The sequence below is a fragment of the Heterocephalus glaber genome, unplaced genomic scaffold (genome assembly GCF_053883595.1).
Source record: "Heterocephalus glaber isolate CG9 unplaced genomic scaffold, H.glaber_assembly_v1.0 deba00000943, whole genome shotgun sequence".
Lineage (NCBI taxonomy): Eukaryota > Metazoa > Chordata > Mammalia > Rodentia > Bathyergidae > Heterocephalus > Heterocephalus glaber.
In genome coordinates this window covers 4,247,912-4,262,076 of record NW_028258175.1, presented here as the reverse complement: position 1 = coordinate 4,262,076, position 14,165 = coordinate 4,247,912, and the positions used below count along the sequence as shown (strand labels likewise).

The following is a 14,165-nucleotide window of genomic DNA, read 5'->3' as shown; positions in this document are numbered from 1 at the left end:
GATTCTCTCTCTCCTGCGTGGTGCTTGATGGCCTTGCCACCTGTGTCACACCTGTTTCTCCTAAGCTGTTAGGACTAGGCGACGTGTCTATGCTCAGCCCACTTGCAGTCACAGTCTTTCTTCAGCTTTGTTACTTTTCCCAGACAAGTCACCATTGTATCAGGAGGGCTAGACTCTCCCTTGCGCATCTCTGCATTCATTCATTAAGAGATGCAATCAAAGTTCAGTTCTTAGAGGCCAGTCTTAAAAACAGCAACAACTATGACAAACCCTTTATTATGAAAGCATCATGAGCTTGCAAAAGAAAAGAAAAAAACCCCTAGCTAACAACTACATGAAAATAAGATTTTTCCTCTCCCCATGGCTCATATCCTGCTTTCAGCACTGCTGGCTTTGTTTCCCAGAAGGGAGCCTCTGCCTACATACAGCCTGCTGGGCTTCCTTCCCTTTCAGTGATTCATATGCTAGATTAAGAGATTATTGACAGAGTAGATGGCACTGAGGAGAAGTTGCGGAGTGTGAACACTGCTGGCCCGCAGCCTCGTGCTGTGTGGCCATCTCCTGGTCTGCTTGTGAGTTTCATCCCTACAGGGCCCGATGAGATGGTTCCATTATTACCCCATTTTACAGATGTGGAAATTCCTGTTTAGAGATAGTGAATAACTTGTCCACAGTCACAGAGCTTGGAGCTATCATTCTGGGTGTTGTGAAAGGAATGGATTGGAGAGAGAATAGTGAATATATATTGGGGATTCTTGGAAATAAGTTTCCAGTGGCTCACGCTGGGAAGATGGCAATGAAAATGGAAAGAAGTGAGTGACTTAAACATTTGGTTTGAAGGTGGTGTTGGGGATTGAACCGGAGGCCCCGTGTATGCTAGGCAGAGTCACCGAGAAGCACCCTACCCCTGAAGTAGGAGACTTTGAGTGACGTCAGGGAGGTAAAATTCAAAGAATATGGTGTTGGCTTGCCTTTGGGGGGTCGGAGGGAAGGAAGTGAGTGGGCGCTCCCGGGCTTTTGGCTTGTACGCTGGCGTGGGAGGATGAGGACCACATTCACCAGCACAGGGGCCGCAGGAGAGGAAAAGGTCTGGGACAGGCAGAGGGCAGCCTGTGCGGCACACCCTGTTCTGCTTCTTTCCGAGCTGTTAATCTACCGTGTGGCTTTGGCTCGATCTTCCTGCAGAGAGCCCTGCTGACCCGTGGCCGTGCACTGTGGGCCATGGGGTGGTACAGGTATTGGCTTGGTGTCAAGTCTTGAACAGCGAGATTCCTTTCTCACAGACTTTTCAAGGTGGAGCTGAAGGGGAGCGGTCCATGCCTGTGGAGTCCTGGGGCAGCAAGGATACAGTGCCAGGGCTATTTCTGGTCATTTTCTTTCCTGTAGAGAAAGCTGGTTTGCAGTTGGAGAGGAAGGAGTTAGGTAGAGATAAACAGACATGAGAGATGGAGGGAGAGAAACCTTTTGTTTTTCATATTCCCGAATTCAGGCATGCTCACACTCAGCTCTTTCCAAGTTCTAGTTACTTGAGTCAGTATCTTTTCTTTTCTGTTTTAAAACTAGTTTGAGATAGATTTCTGATATCCTCATCAGACCCCTGATTATTCAGACCACATAATAAATTCAGTTCCAGAAAGGTTGAGATTCATACGGTTTTGAGACATCATCCATATCTCCATATTAAATATAGGCATTTGCATGTGTGTATCCAACCTCAGAGGAGAAGATGGGTTAAGAGATACAGATGTATGGGCATGAAGGTAACAGCTGAAGCCATGTTCAAGGTTATTTTGCAAGAAGTATACGATGGTAAGAGAAGAACATTTAGCATTAGACTTTGAAATTGTATGGAGAATACCGAAAGATGAACTTCTAAAGGAAGTGCAGATGTTACGAGGAAGTTAAGAAAAAAATCTCAAACTGCAGTTTTATGGAACCGAGTTTTAAAAAGGAGGCAGTGACCAACCATGTTAAATGTCACTAGAAGATCTTTTAAACTGAAATCTGAAAACATGTCTGTTTGATTTAGATAGAGCTCGAGGAAGAGTTCATCTTTCAGATATGGCTTAGCATTGTGAGACCTGGCAGATGCAGGATCCAATGCTAACGGTACCTCTAGTGGCTCAGGAAGACAGGAATTGGGTCCTTGTTTAATTTTTGTTCTCAGGAACTTGGGCAGGCAGAAGTGAGAGCAGTGGGTGGCTCCTTGAACACATATTTCAGGCACCCCAGTCTTCATTAGGTGCTCGAATACATCCCTGGGAGATGGTCAATAACAGATCACCTCTATCCCTGTGACACTCACAGTTAGGTAAGGAGACAGGCAAATGACAAGCACAATTTAAGTTAATAAATGCAGAATGTGTCCGTTTGCATACTTCTGGCTGTAAGCAGGAGACAACTTAATGAACAGTGACTTAGGACATTTAGATTTCACTTAGCAAGGATTCCAGATAGGTGATCTGGGAGAGAGCCGGCATGGTGTGTACAAGCTCCAGGCTGTCCCATCCATCCTTCTGCTCTGCCATCATTACCTGTTGGGTCTGGACTCAGCCTGTGACAGCTGCAGCTCTGGACGTCATCTCCTCACATCAGACCATGCAAAGAAGCAAAGGAGGTCCTTTCTTTTATTCTCAAGCAGCTCTTGAGTTTTTTGGAGGGAAAATTCCTTCCAGAAGACCATAGTGTATTTCCTCACCATCTCACTGGTCACAACTGGGTCACATATATCATCTGCTTATTTAAAAACGGGCTGAGGATGCAGCTCAGTGGTAGAGCACTTCACTAGCATGAGCAAGGCCATGGTTTTGAATCCCAGCAACAAAAAATTAAAAAAAATCTATTTGCCAGTAAAAACCACATGCCAGGCACTATTGTAGAAATGGAGTGTACACTATAAAAAAGATAGGTAAACTTCCTTCTTAGATAATTAAGTTAATATGTGTATATAAGCCAGGATTAGTGGCACACACCTGTAGTCCTAGCTACTCAAGAAGCTGAGAAGATCTCTTGAGCCTAGGAGTTCAAGACCAGCCTGGGCAACACGGCAAGATCCCCCCACACTTGGTTGATTGGGTGATAAATGATGTTGGCTAGCTACCAACCTGGCCAGTAGTAAGGGCATGTAACATCTATAACTGATACACACAACTGCATGGAACTTATTTTCTATTGAGGAAGACTCATAATAGGTAAATATATAACATGTCAGGTAATGGTAGATGCAATGAAGGAAAGAAAGAAAGAGGACAACAGAAAGCTGTAGAGAGGATGCTCAGGTGCAGGCATAGAGTAGTTGGAGAAGGCTGTTGGATTGAGTGCTGAAGGATGGAAGAGGGAGCCACGCCTGTGGAGACATGGATGAAGGACATTCCAGCCTTCATGTGTGGCCATGGTTGACATGTTTAGAAGCTTGAAGAAGGCCAGCATGGCTGAAACAGAGTGGGGAAGGGGCGGAGTCAAGGTAGGAGCTCAGTGATACAGCTGGAAGCTGGCCACATAAGACCTGAGTGGGGCAGGCAGCCAGTGGTGAGTGAGCAGGCAGGACTATGATGTGATCCGTACACGTGTGGTGAAGAGTCAGTGGTAGGAGGACTAGTGAAAGAGTGGGAAATGAATTGTGAGGTCCCAGCAGTGGTCTGAGAGGTGACAGTTGTTTGAACTGGGCTGGAGGGTAGAGGAGTGGTAAGGATTGGTTAAATTCAAGGATAAATTTCAAAGATAGGTTGCAGGGTATGAGAAGCAGTGATGGTATGATGAGTCCTGGATTTCTGCCCGGGATCTGGGACATCAGGATCCTTGTGTGCTGAGGAAGAGCAGCTGCAAGGAGAGGAGCACTTCTCTGCTGGACATAAGATGCCCATTGGAGTGCCCAGGAGATGCTTGGGTGTATGTGTCTGTCTAGTCTTAGAACACTTAGTCATTGTAAAAGTGAACAGACTGTCTTAGGCCTACCACCTGCCATCCTCAAGGGCCGAGCACATTGCTGCCTAAAGAAAAGGCGAATTTTGCTAGTAAGCATGGGAGAATACTTTCCAGGAAGCAAGTACCAGGGCCTGCCCCAGTGTCTCAAAGGAAGTACACTTAAACTGAGACATAAGGGTCCTGTGGGGGATTCTTCATTTAGATTTGGAGTGGGTGGTGAGGGAGGGGAATCAGGGCATGAGGGAGAGTTTGTGCAGAGGCTTGGAAGAGAGAGCGGATGTGGTCCAGACACTTTCTCTGGGTAAAATGAATTGACTTTTCTCTTTAATGTGCCTGCAGGGTACATATTACTGATAAGAGATTGGGGAAGTGGGAGGAGTAGGGGAAAAGAAAGAAGGGAAAGGAAAAATTATGAGAAAAAAAAATGGAAACAAAGTCTGTGTAAATAGGGAAGGGTGGAGGGGTGAAGGGAAGGCAGGGAATGGGGAAAAAATAAGAACCAAGATGCATCACCTACAGGTACAAGCAACCAATGATAAATGAAATGTGTTGTATACCTAAAAGGTACCAATAAAAGAATTTAAGCAAGAAAAAAAGAGATTGGGGATGCATTAGTCAGCTTTCTGTTGCTGCAACAAATACCTAAGATAAGTCAACTTAAAAAGAGGAAAGGTTTATTTTTGCTGACAGCTTCAGAGGTTCAAGTCCATGATAAGTTGGCCTGGTTGTTTTGGGCCTGTGATGAGACAGCACGTCCTGATAAGGCACGTGACAGAGGAAGCGCCTCTCCTCCTTACAGGAGGCAAACAGAGAGACAAGAAGGGCTGAGGCATGCCCTGACTGCCTGCCGCTAGACCCCATATCATAAAGGTTCCAGCTCCTCTCTGCAGCACCACTGGGTGGAGACCAAGCCTTCAATGTGTGGGACCTGGGCTGGCACCAGTTGAACTGTGGGGATTCCTGGGGCATGCTCACATAGTCTCGACTGGGGACTGCCTTGAAGAACAGCTTTTTCATGGATAACCTTAGTCTATTTTGCTTTTTGAAAAAAATTTTCTCCCCACAGCACATGCATGCATAACAATTGAATGCCCTTCTTTCACCCAAAGCAATATTTATTTCACAGATCGCATTCATGTGAATGAACATCCACAGCCTGCCTGACTCACGTGGCAGAAGCACGTCAGCCTGCCCACATGTGGGCTGCTCCCGGTGACCTCTGCGCTGGAAACCAGAGCCTGCCTGTGTGTTTATGTGGACAGTTCTGGAGAGGCTGTTGACTGGTCATTTTCTTTCCATTTTCACAGTGACATCTGTTGAGTTATACTTGATGTTGTGTGTATCGTGTGGAGGTGGGATACTGCCCTGTGCAGGAATAGAATGGACGAGAAGGGCAAGAAGATCAGGAGGAGAGGAAAGCGGAAGAGAGGGGTAAAGGTACTTTATAGTTTTTACCTAGATATTGGTCCTGGAGCCACTCTTTCTGAAAAGGTATAGGGTGTGTGTGTTTTGTGATTCCAGTGCATATTTATGCTGAAAGTTTTTCGTCTCTTGATGAGACACACCCGGCTGGAAGGGAGAGCTGTAAGACATGGGGAGGATTTTATATATCCTTTTTTCGTTCGTAACCAGATTTTTTTAGTGGACCTAGTTTTAATCAATTCTAATCCTTTTATTCTGACCCTTTGTGGTCAGTGTTTTGGCTGTGTGCAGTCTGTCTGAAAAACTCTGGTTTATTAGATAACTGCCTGAGGTAGTCTGTTGAGAGTGGCTTGACATAAACAGGTTTTTCTGAAGAATAAAACTACTCAGTTTCTTCCATCTTAAAATTAACCTGCCACCTTGCGCATCTTACAATGTAAATTGTCCTTGTTAAAACCTGCCCCCTTCACCAGACCTCCAAGGATACAGAACCCAGAAAACAGGCTCTGTCTGTCTGCCTATGGCAGGCTCCTCAGCAACAGAGTTATCCGGCTGCCAGAGGTATCAGGTTACTGATGTATGTTCCCACTTGCCATTTCTTTATTAAAAACATGTTATTTGTATATGTCTACACAGATGACCCAAAAGATCCTCTTGTTCTTTTTCTTTTGTTTTCTTTTGCTTTGTTTTTCAGTGAGTGCGAAATGAAGCTGGCCTTGTGGGAAATTACTTTGGTCTCTTAGGCAGAACTTTTCCTTTCTCTGCACAAGGGCAAATGGATAGAGAGGGATGCGGGGAAGGTCACAGCATTTAACAAGCTACCTCAAGTGGCTTTCGGGAGAAGCGCGAGGTAGCATCTGCTGAGCATTTAGACTGCTTGGGAAATACAGGATGGCAAAGGCATGTGGCCTTTGGAGCCAAACGCTTGGTTGGCTCTGGTTATTGGCTACTGCATATATGGCTGTGGATGAACTACTGGCCTCAGTTTCCTTGTCTCTAAAATGGGGGTGTTGATAGTACGGATTTCATAGAGTAGTTGCAAGGGTTAAATGAGATAGAACATGCAACGTTCTGGATAAAATAAATATTAGTAAAGCAAAGTAGAAAATATAGACAGTGAGATGTACAGAATCTAGCAGATGGCTTAAGTGGCCTTGGTAGGTTTGGTTTTAGTTTTCTTTTCAATGAGTTATACTCCTTAAAATGTATATTTCTTTTTTCAAATTCTCATTGGATTACAACTAAGGAACCACATTTACTAATATCGAATGGTTGTGCTGTGAAGCGTCTCTCATATCTCCAGTACTGACCAAGGTGCCAGAGATGCATATGTATATCGCACCCTTTGGAAGCCATGTGACTAGGAAACCCTTCGAAAATCACATGTGACCGATGGTGCTATCTTCATCTGGCTCCAAACTTTCCTAAAAATATGCAAAACAGTAGATTTGTCCATCTGCCAGGTTCTTTGTTTTTAGCCTCTTGTCCCCAGAAGGCAGCCAGTGAAAGTTCAGGGGATCTTCTCCCTTGGCCTAGAAGCGGTTTACTTTTATGCGCAGTTATGCCCTTGTCCTGGTGTTCTTGTGTTTCCTTATGTAGATCTTGTCTGTGTGACAGTGGGCGAGTGGCTTTAGCCCTTCCCATCCATCATGTCCATCACGAAGCGTTCTCTTGCATTCAGCACATCTCTCTGAATCACCTGCTAGGCAGAAAATGGGAACTGCCCTTGGGTCCCTCGACAGAATACAAAGAGTTTGAGGCCAAGGTCATAGCAGCACTCAAAAAAACTTGGAAAATCAAGGAATTAGATGACTGTGGCAGAGATTCCATTTCTTTGTTCATCACTGAGCAATTTAGGCAGCCACATTCCAGACTGGGGTACCAGTGGCACGAAGCAAAATTAAACGAAAGTCACCAGTGATTAAGTTTCTGTGTGAAAGAATTGTGACTGTGTTCTAACAGCGAAGTTAAGCCTGAGCCTGATGAAGAGCTGACTCATAAAATTCCTCATCCAGTTTTAAAAGAGGTCAGGTCATTGGCCACTTCATTAATTCGTTATGAATTAAAACTATGAGTTTACTGAGTTCTTGGGCATTTTAAAATTTAATAACTTCTCAAGGCTATCTGGTAGCTGAAACTTCTAGTCATTGAGTGCAAGCTTCAAGTATTTTTGCTGCTACATTTCAAAGACAGGATTTTCTGTTTTTTTCCCTTGAATGTCAGGTACTTTCCTTTTCTCCTACCTTTTACTTTTCCTCTCTCCCTTCTTTTCTTGCTTCCTCCTCCTTTTCTTGTTAAAACACAGTAACTTGTGTTTGTCATTATAGGAAGATCCAGCACACTTTTAATGCTGGACTACTTTGCTTTTCATATGACCTTTCTACAGGAACATGCTGCTTTCCTAAATGCCTTGGTGTGCAGCATTTCCAGAGGGTGTTTTTCACAGGAGTGAATCAGGGGAAGGAGTGGTTTCCTGATCATCTCATTCATTTGTTCTGACACCATCAATTCATTCTTGGGGTTCATCTCAAGGTGGTGATTTACTCACCCCAACCACACTTGAAAGATAGCCTTTGCTTTTTTCAAGTTGTCAACATAATTGTTGACTATGGGAAATGTAGAAAATATCAAAAGGACATAGAGAAAAAAATTGATTCTCCTATAATCCTGCTGTCCTGGAGATTTTTTTAAATGGCGGTAGGGATTGAACCCAGGGCCTTTGCACTGAGCTACATCCCCCGCCCTTTAATTTTTTTTTTTTTTAAATTTTGAGACAGAGTCTTGCTAAATCACTGAGTTAATGAGACTGGTCTTAAACCTCCTCAGCCTCCCAGAGTCCTTAGATTACAGGCATGCAGCACCATGCCTGGTTAGAATATTTCCTTCCTGTATTTCTGCACACATATATTCATCATATATATTTAACTAGTGGTGTTATCTCAAATTTATATTTTAAATCTGCATTGTCTTTTTTTTTCCCTGGGGCGGTGGGGATCAAACTCAGGATCTCACACATGCTAGACAAGCACTGTACCACTGAGCTACATCCTTCTCCCCCTGTATTTTTCTATTTAAACAAATGTTAATACATTCCTATGCTTCTGAGTATTCTGTTACTATAGTGGCTTTCAATTATTTTTTAGTTTACCCACAATAAGAAATACATTTAATATAATGACCTAGTATAAACACACAGGCATTTAGAAAGCAGTTTCCTGAAACTGTACTTACTCTGTATTTTTTATTCCTCTGTTCTATTTTAAAAGCTGCCCATGGCCCACTAAATTAGTTTCATGACTCATTAATTATTTGTGACCCACAGTTTGAAAAGTACTCCTTTGCCACATGAATTTTGTTGGCTGCATAGATTTCATTGAATGGTATGGGAATATTATAGTGTATTTGACTGCTGTCCTGTAGTTGGATATTTGAATTGCTTTCAGAATTTTCCTAGTTCTAAAACGCTGCAATGAACGTATGGGTACAGAATGCATGTGCGCATAGCGTGCGCGTGCACGCGCACACACACACACACACACGCGTGCGCGCGCACCTCCTTTCTTAGGATAAATTCCTGGACATGCATTACAGGTCAAAGGTAAAGAGTTAGAATTATTTAAGGGACATGTTACTAAATTTCCCTCTGGAAAGCTTATATAAATATCTACACTCTTGGCAGCTGGGTGTGGGGATGCCTTGTTCTCTCGCTCTCACATGTAAAAATAACATGTAAAAAACATGTAAAAACATGCACTAAACATGTAAAAAATTCTTTGAGTTAACTTAGAATCTGAGCCACAGATGAATTTGTGGCATTCCTCTGCAGTGAGAGGAGAAATGTTTTCGGCAGCAGTTGGTCTGATCTATGACTGAAATTGCTATTGTGTCTAAATTGCATTATGTTAATAGCCCAGGCAATGTGTTTGGCGGGTGAGGCTTAGCATTGACATTTCTCAGGTAAGCTGCCAAAACAGAAATGCATATTTTACAAAATTTCGTAATGCTTTATAGATCCCCTGTATTTTTTGTTCTAAGTGGCCAGCGCTCACAGAAGGAGTATGTATTTGGTACCTGCGCCTCTCACAGTTTTCGGGGCAGATCTCATTTTCAGCACTCCTGCGCTCCATAGCTTGCCCCCATTTCGTATTCAAGGTCCCTCCTTCCGAACCAGAGAGTACTGTCTCTGTGACAAGAGGCGTGGCTTGCATGTAGAGCAACTATCACTCTTTGTTCAAGTTGGGAAATCTGAGTTGTCTAACAAAAAGGACATAAACGAGTTCTATTCTGTTTTGCATGGCACAACCGGAAACCATCTAGGTGTACACTACTCCGAGACTGGTTAAATAAATGATGACCTATCCACAGGACAGATATAACTGCACTGTCTGCAGACTTGAAATAATCTCCCAAGGCCTATTGTTGAGAAAAGAAAGGTGCAGAGTGCTGTGCCGCCTAAATTCTTCATCCAACAAACTACCTTTAAAAAAAAAAAAAAAAATATATATATATATATATATGGTCATTTCAATTAAAAATAGATGGTGGGAAAAATAAAAGTCAGCAGGTGTCAAAATATTGTAGAAAAATTTCAATCACAAAAATATTCAGTTGTCTGATATCGACCGTGTGTTATTCTTAGCGAAGAATTTTGGGACTAGGGGTATAACTCAGTGGAAGAGCATGATCTTTGTGTACACAAGGCCCTGGGTTCAATCCCCAGCACTGCAAAAAGACAACAATGAAAAGCAAACCAACCAAACCAACAAAAACTCTGAACTGAGTTCTCCCAAGGTGGAAGAAATCCTTGGGACTCAGATAGACACTTGGAAGCAGTCAGCTCCACCTCCCGAATGTACCGTCTACTTTCTCCTGCGCCCTCCCATTCGACCCAGGGAGAATCCACGTCATTCTGTCACACTTAATCCATTTAGAGGGAGGCTGTTCGGTGCTGAATTATGCCAGTCAGTACACCTCATGACTAGAATTCCGATCAGTGCCTAGGGTTGCTGATCATTCAGCTGTTTTATAGAAGACTAAAACTGGAAAACACTCATTCCTGGACACACTTACCCTTGCATACACTTCTAAATTATAAAATCGGTCTTTACTACTTCAACACTGTGGAGAGAGCTGGTGCAAATGCTGGGGCAAGTGTGAAGAGAGTAGGTTTGACTTCCTGTGGAGGTCCAGCCAACTTATCACCGAGTTTCACTCTGCTCCTCTAGTCTGGTTATATTGTCAGTAAGTGGATATTCAAGTTCTAAAGTCTTTCTGATGCAGATTCAGATCTATCTCTATGACCCTGGACCTAGTGGCTAGGTTTCTTTGTGTTGCATTTTTGATCTTGAAAAGTGGAACATGTAACACTTTTGTCATAGAGTTGATTGCATTAAATGAAATGGAGACTGTGAAGAGCTTAGCCTCTTTCTTGGCCCATTACTGAATCATTGAAAGCTGTTTCTAATGACGACGACGACGACGACGATGATGATGATGATGATGATGATGATGATGATGATGATGACGACGACGACGATGTTTCGGGAAGGAAAGGAAAGGTTAGTGGGAATTAAAGAAGGTGTCTGGGTGGAGCAGGGCAGGAAGAGGCAATGCAGCCAGAGCCTCAGAGGTAAAGAGTCAGAGACCTGGTTGGACAGTGATTGTGCAAACCAAGATTCCAGAAGTTTCCAGTGTTTGCTTCCTGGTGTCTTGTTTCTGAGCAATGCTTACTAGTAGTACCCTTAAAAGTGTTAGTCTGATGGGGTCTTGAGGTGCTTCAAGGAAGTCTGGACCTAGGAGCCAGGCTGCAAACAGGGAACAAGGAATCCAGGGAGAAAAATGCAGGGAAGAAGATATGACACAGGGCTAGGAAAGTGGCCTCAAACGTCTAATGGTATGAAATCCTTTTGCTTCTGGCATTGACTGTGAGCCCTAAATGTTTGCACATCAGGCCCTCAGAAGTGCCAGGCTTTCTGTGAAGGCCACATCATCCCCACATCATTCTGGCTTGGGTGATGCTGAGTGTGGAAGATTGAGGCTCCTTCCTGGTAGTACCTGGGTTCTCATCCTCTTTTGATGAAGTGTAGTTTGATTGAATAATACCACCTGGGCAGGCAGAAAGGCGATGCAGAGGAAGTTCCTTTTCAGATTTCAATCCCAAAGACCGATTTCCAAGTACAAATTAGTGATGCCTTGTATTGTAAGAGACTTGAATCCTCTGCTTTTTCACTCATTTCCTTTCCCTTCTTGTTGTCATGGGGACTTCTTTTCCCTGAGTTATTACATCTCACACTTCAGCAAAAATTTTTATTGCTTCGGGAGCATCGAGTCTCATGTGGGACATTTTTCACCGCTCATGGTGTAATACACAGAGGTAATTTCTTTCAAATGATTTTTGCTTGAAGTGGTTTTCAATGAATTGAGAAGAGTAAGAGCATGAATGAAGCACTGAGTTTCCGGCATCGGGTCCAGGTATGGAGCGTTTAATGTGGATTGTACAATTGAGCTGGTGTCACATAAATAGGTAGCAATCTGTTTTATTCTCTTGTTTGCCCACAAAAGGAAAAGAAAAACATTATTTAATGCTATAATCTGTTCAAGTCTCTTCTCAATCACTTTTGAAAGTTTTATTTTATTTCTGAAACTGGGTGTTTTCATCAAAGGGGAATAGTTACTAGTTCTCGGAGGTGAAGGTTAGTGCTTGTGCTGGGGAGGTGGTTAGACAAAGTGAGCTCCATGACGGGGTGGCGGGTTGTCAAATTGTGCCCTAGCTGTGTCACAGGCAGCCTCTGCTCTGAGCTATTCCCAGTGTCCTGCAAGGCTCTGATACATGTGGCATTTTTCTTCTCACTAGAACAAATTCTTGGATTGTTTTCTTCTTGGTTCATTTCCTTCACATCTTTTTTCCTTCTTCCCTTCTTTTTCCCTCTGTGCCTGTCTCGGGGATATCCAATTCCACCTTTGGATTGTGTGATTTGCCAGGTTTCCCAGAACTCAGAAAAGCCGTTATGGTTCCCAGTTGTGGAATCCCAGTTGTGGTTCATCCCTGTGGAAGGAGATGTGTGAAAAGCCTTTATTTGGAATGCGTAGGGTTTGGGCATCCAGTGCCACACCAGCACAGTCCCTAGGCCAACAGGGTGCAAAATGCCAGGAAAATAAAGACGCTTCCTTTTATGATGTGCAATTCCGAGGGCTCGCCTGACACTATTAGATTTGCATCTCTCTCCTCACCGTCCTCAGTGAGCTAACAATTTTGTTAGACTCTTTCTTGGGAGGGAGGATAAACCTTTTCAGAATGTTTACAGGGGAGCAGCTTAATCACACTGCTGCATTTCCACTTGGCCCCTCCTCATTTAAGGTTAGGGAAGAAACAGCAAAAGCTCATGAGTATGGCCAGTGATAGCCTCCCTGTTCAGTCCTCACAACTGGGTCAGTCTTCTGGCTTTCTATTTTGGAGCCTTATGGCTTTAAATATAAAATTATGCATCCAAATGTGTTTGTGATGCTGGGGATGGAGCCCAGGACATTGTACATGCTAGGCAAGCACTCCACCAATGAGCTACATCTCCAGTTCCAAAACAAATATTGAAAACATATTATAATGTTTTTTTTCTTAACCTCTTTGTAGCCTTCCAAACCCCAGGTATGAAATGGGCATTAGGAACAATTGCCAAGTGAGCAGTACCTTTAGGGGGCACTTTCTGCAGCTGTCCTTTTACACTGGATGGATGGATTCTGTTGATGTGTGTTTGCTCAGATAAATTGCTATTCCCCTCTTGACTGGCTCGTGTGGTGAGCTGCAGTGAGCAGCCAGCTCTCAGGCTGACCTCTGTAACTCTGCCACCAAACAATAGGACACACATGATTATTTTCATGCTAACAGGCGCTGTAGAGCAGCAAGCCTTTTTCCTTTTCCAGCTATTCATGGTGACATCTGCTGACCTTCAGCTGGTGCTCTGGGTGCCAGGATGGATGGTCTGAGTCTGGCTGACCCTGTGGAGTCCTCCATGCCCCAAAGAAGCCTTCGGAAATGGCTTTTGACAGTAATCATATTGTACAATCTCGGCTGATTTAACAGCCACAGCAATGAAAAGCATCAGACCACTTCAGTGGGCCCCAGTAGGGGAGGGATAGTGTGAAGTTTAGGAAGCCTTGTGTTTTCATTGTTGATCTTGCCTCTGCTTCTTCCTGGCTGTGGGATCGTGGACACTTCTTAACTCTTCAGACTTCTGTGTGTGTGTGTGTGTGTGTTGCGGGGGATCCCAGATATTGAACCCAGGGCTTCAGGCATGCTAGGCAAATGCTCCGTGACTGAGCTCCATCTACAGCCTTTTCTTTTTTTATTTTGAGACAAGATCTTGCTAAATTGCCCAAGCTGGCCTGAAGTTTTCAGCCCTTCTGCCTCAGCCTTCCAAGTAGCTGGGATTACAGGCATGCAGCCCCATGCCAGGTTTAGACTTTCATTTTCTTGTTATATGAGGGTAACAGTGGCCCCTACTTCCCGGCATTCCTGTATTGATTAGTAGGATAGAGCATGTAAGGTTTGGTGATGTGTCTAGCACATGGTATGTAGGTGTAAAAGGCTTACACAGTCAGGTGCAGCTAAAGATCCCTACACCTACCCTGAAGATTTATAGTCGGAAAGTGCCTTTCCAGTAAGGCAATCTTGGAGATTCATTCCATGCAGGAGGTTTCTAGAAACTTTTTCCAAGGCTCTCTCTTCCCCCAGGATGGGGGAATGGTAAGAGTAGGAGATGTATTTAAGAGATTATCAAGAGGGAGGCATATACATCTTACCTTTTCAAAAGTACCAATAGATA

General features: G+C 43.7%; 1 protein-coding gene across 1 annotated transcript in view; it reads left to right on the top strand.

Annotated features, from left to right (window-relative positions):
- Positions 1 to 14,165, top strand: part of Hs3st4 (heparan sulfate-glucosamine 3-sulfotransferase 4) — a 417,435-nt gene that overhangs the window by 20,263 nt on the left and 383,007 nt on the right. The gene's annotated exons all lie outside the window — the stretch shown is intronic.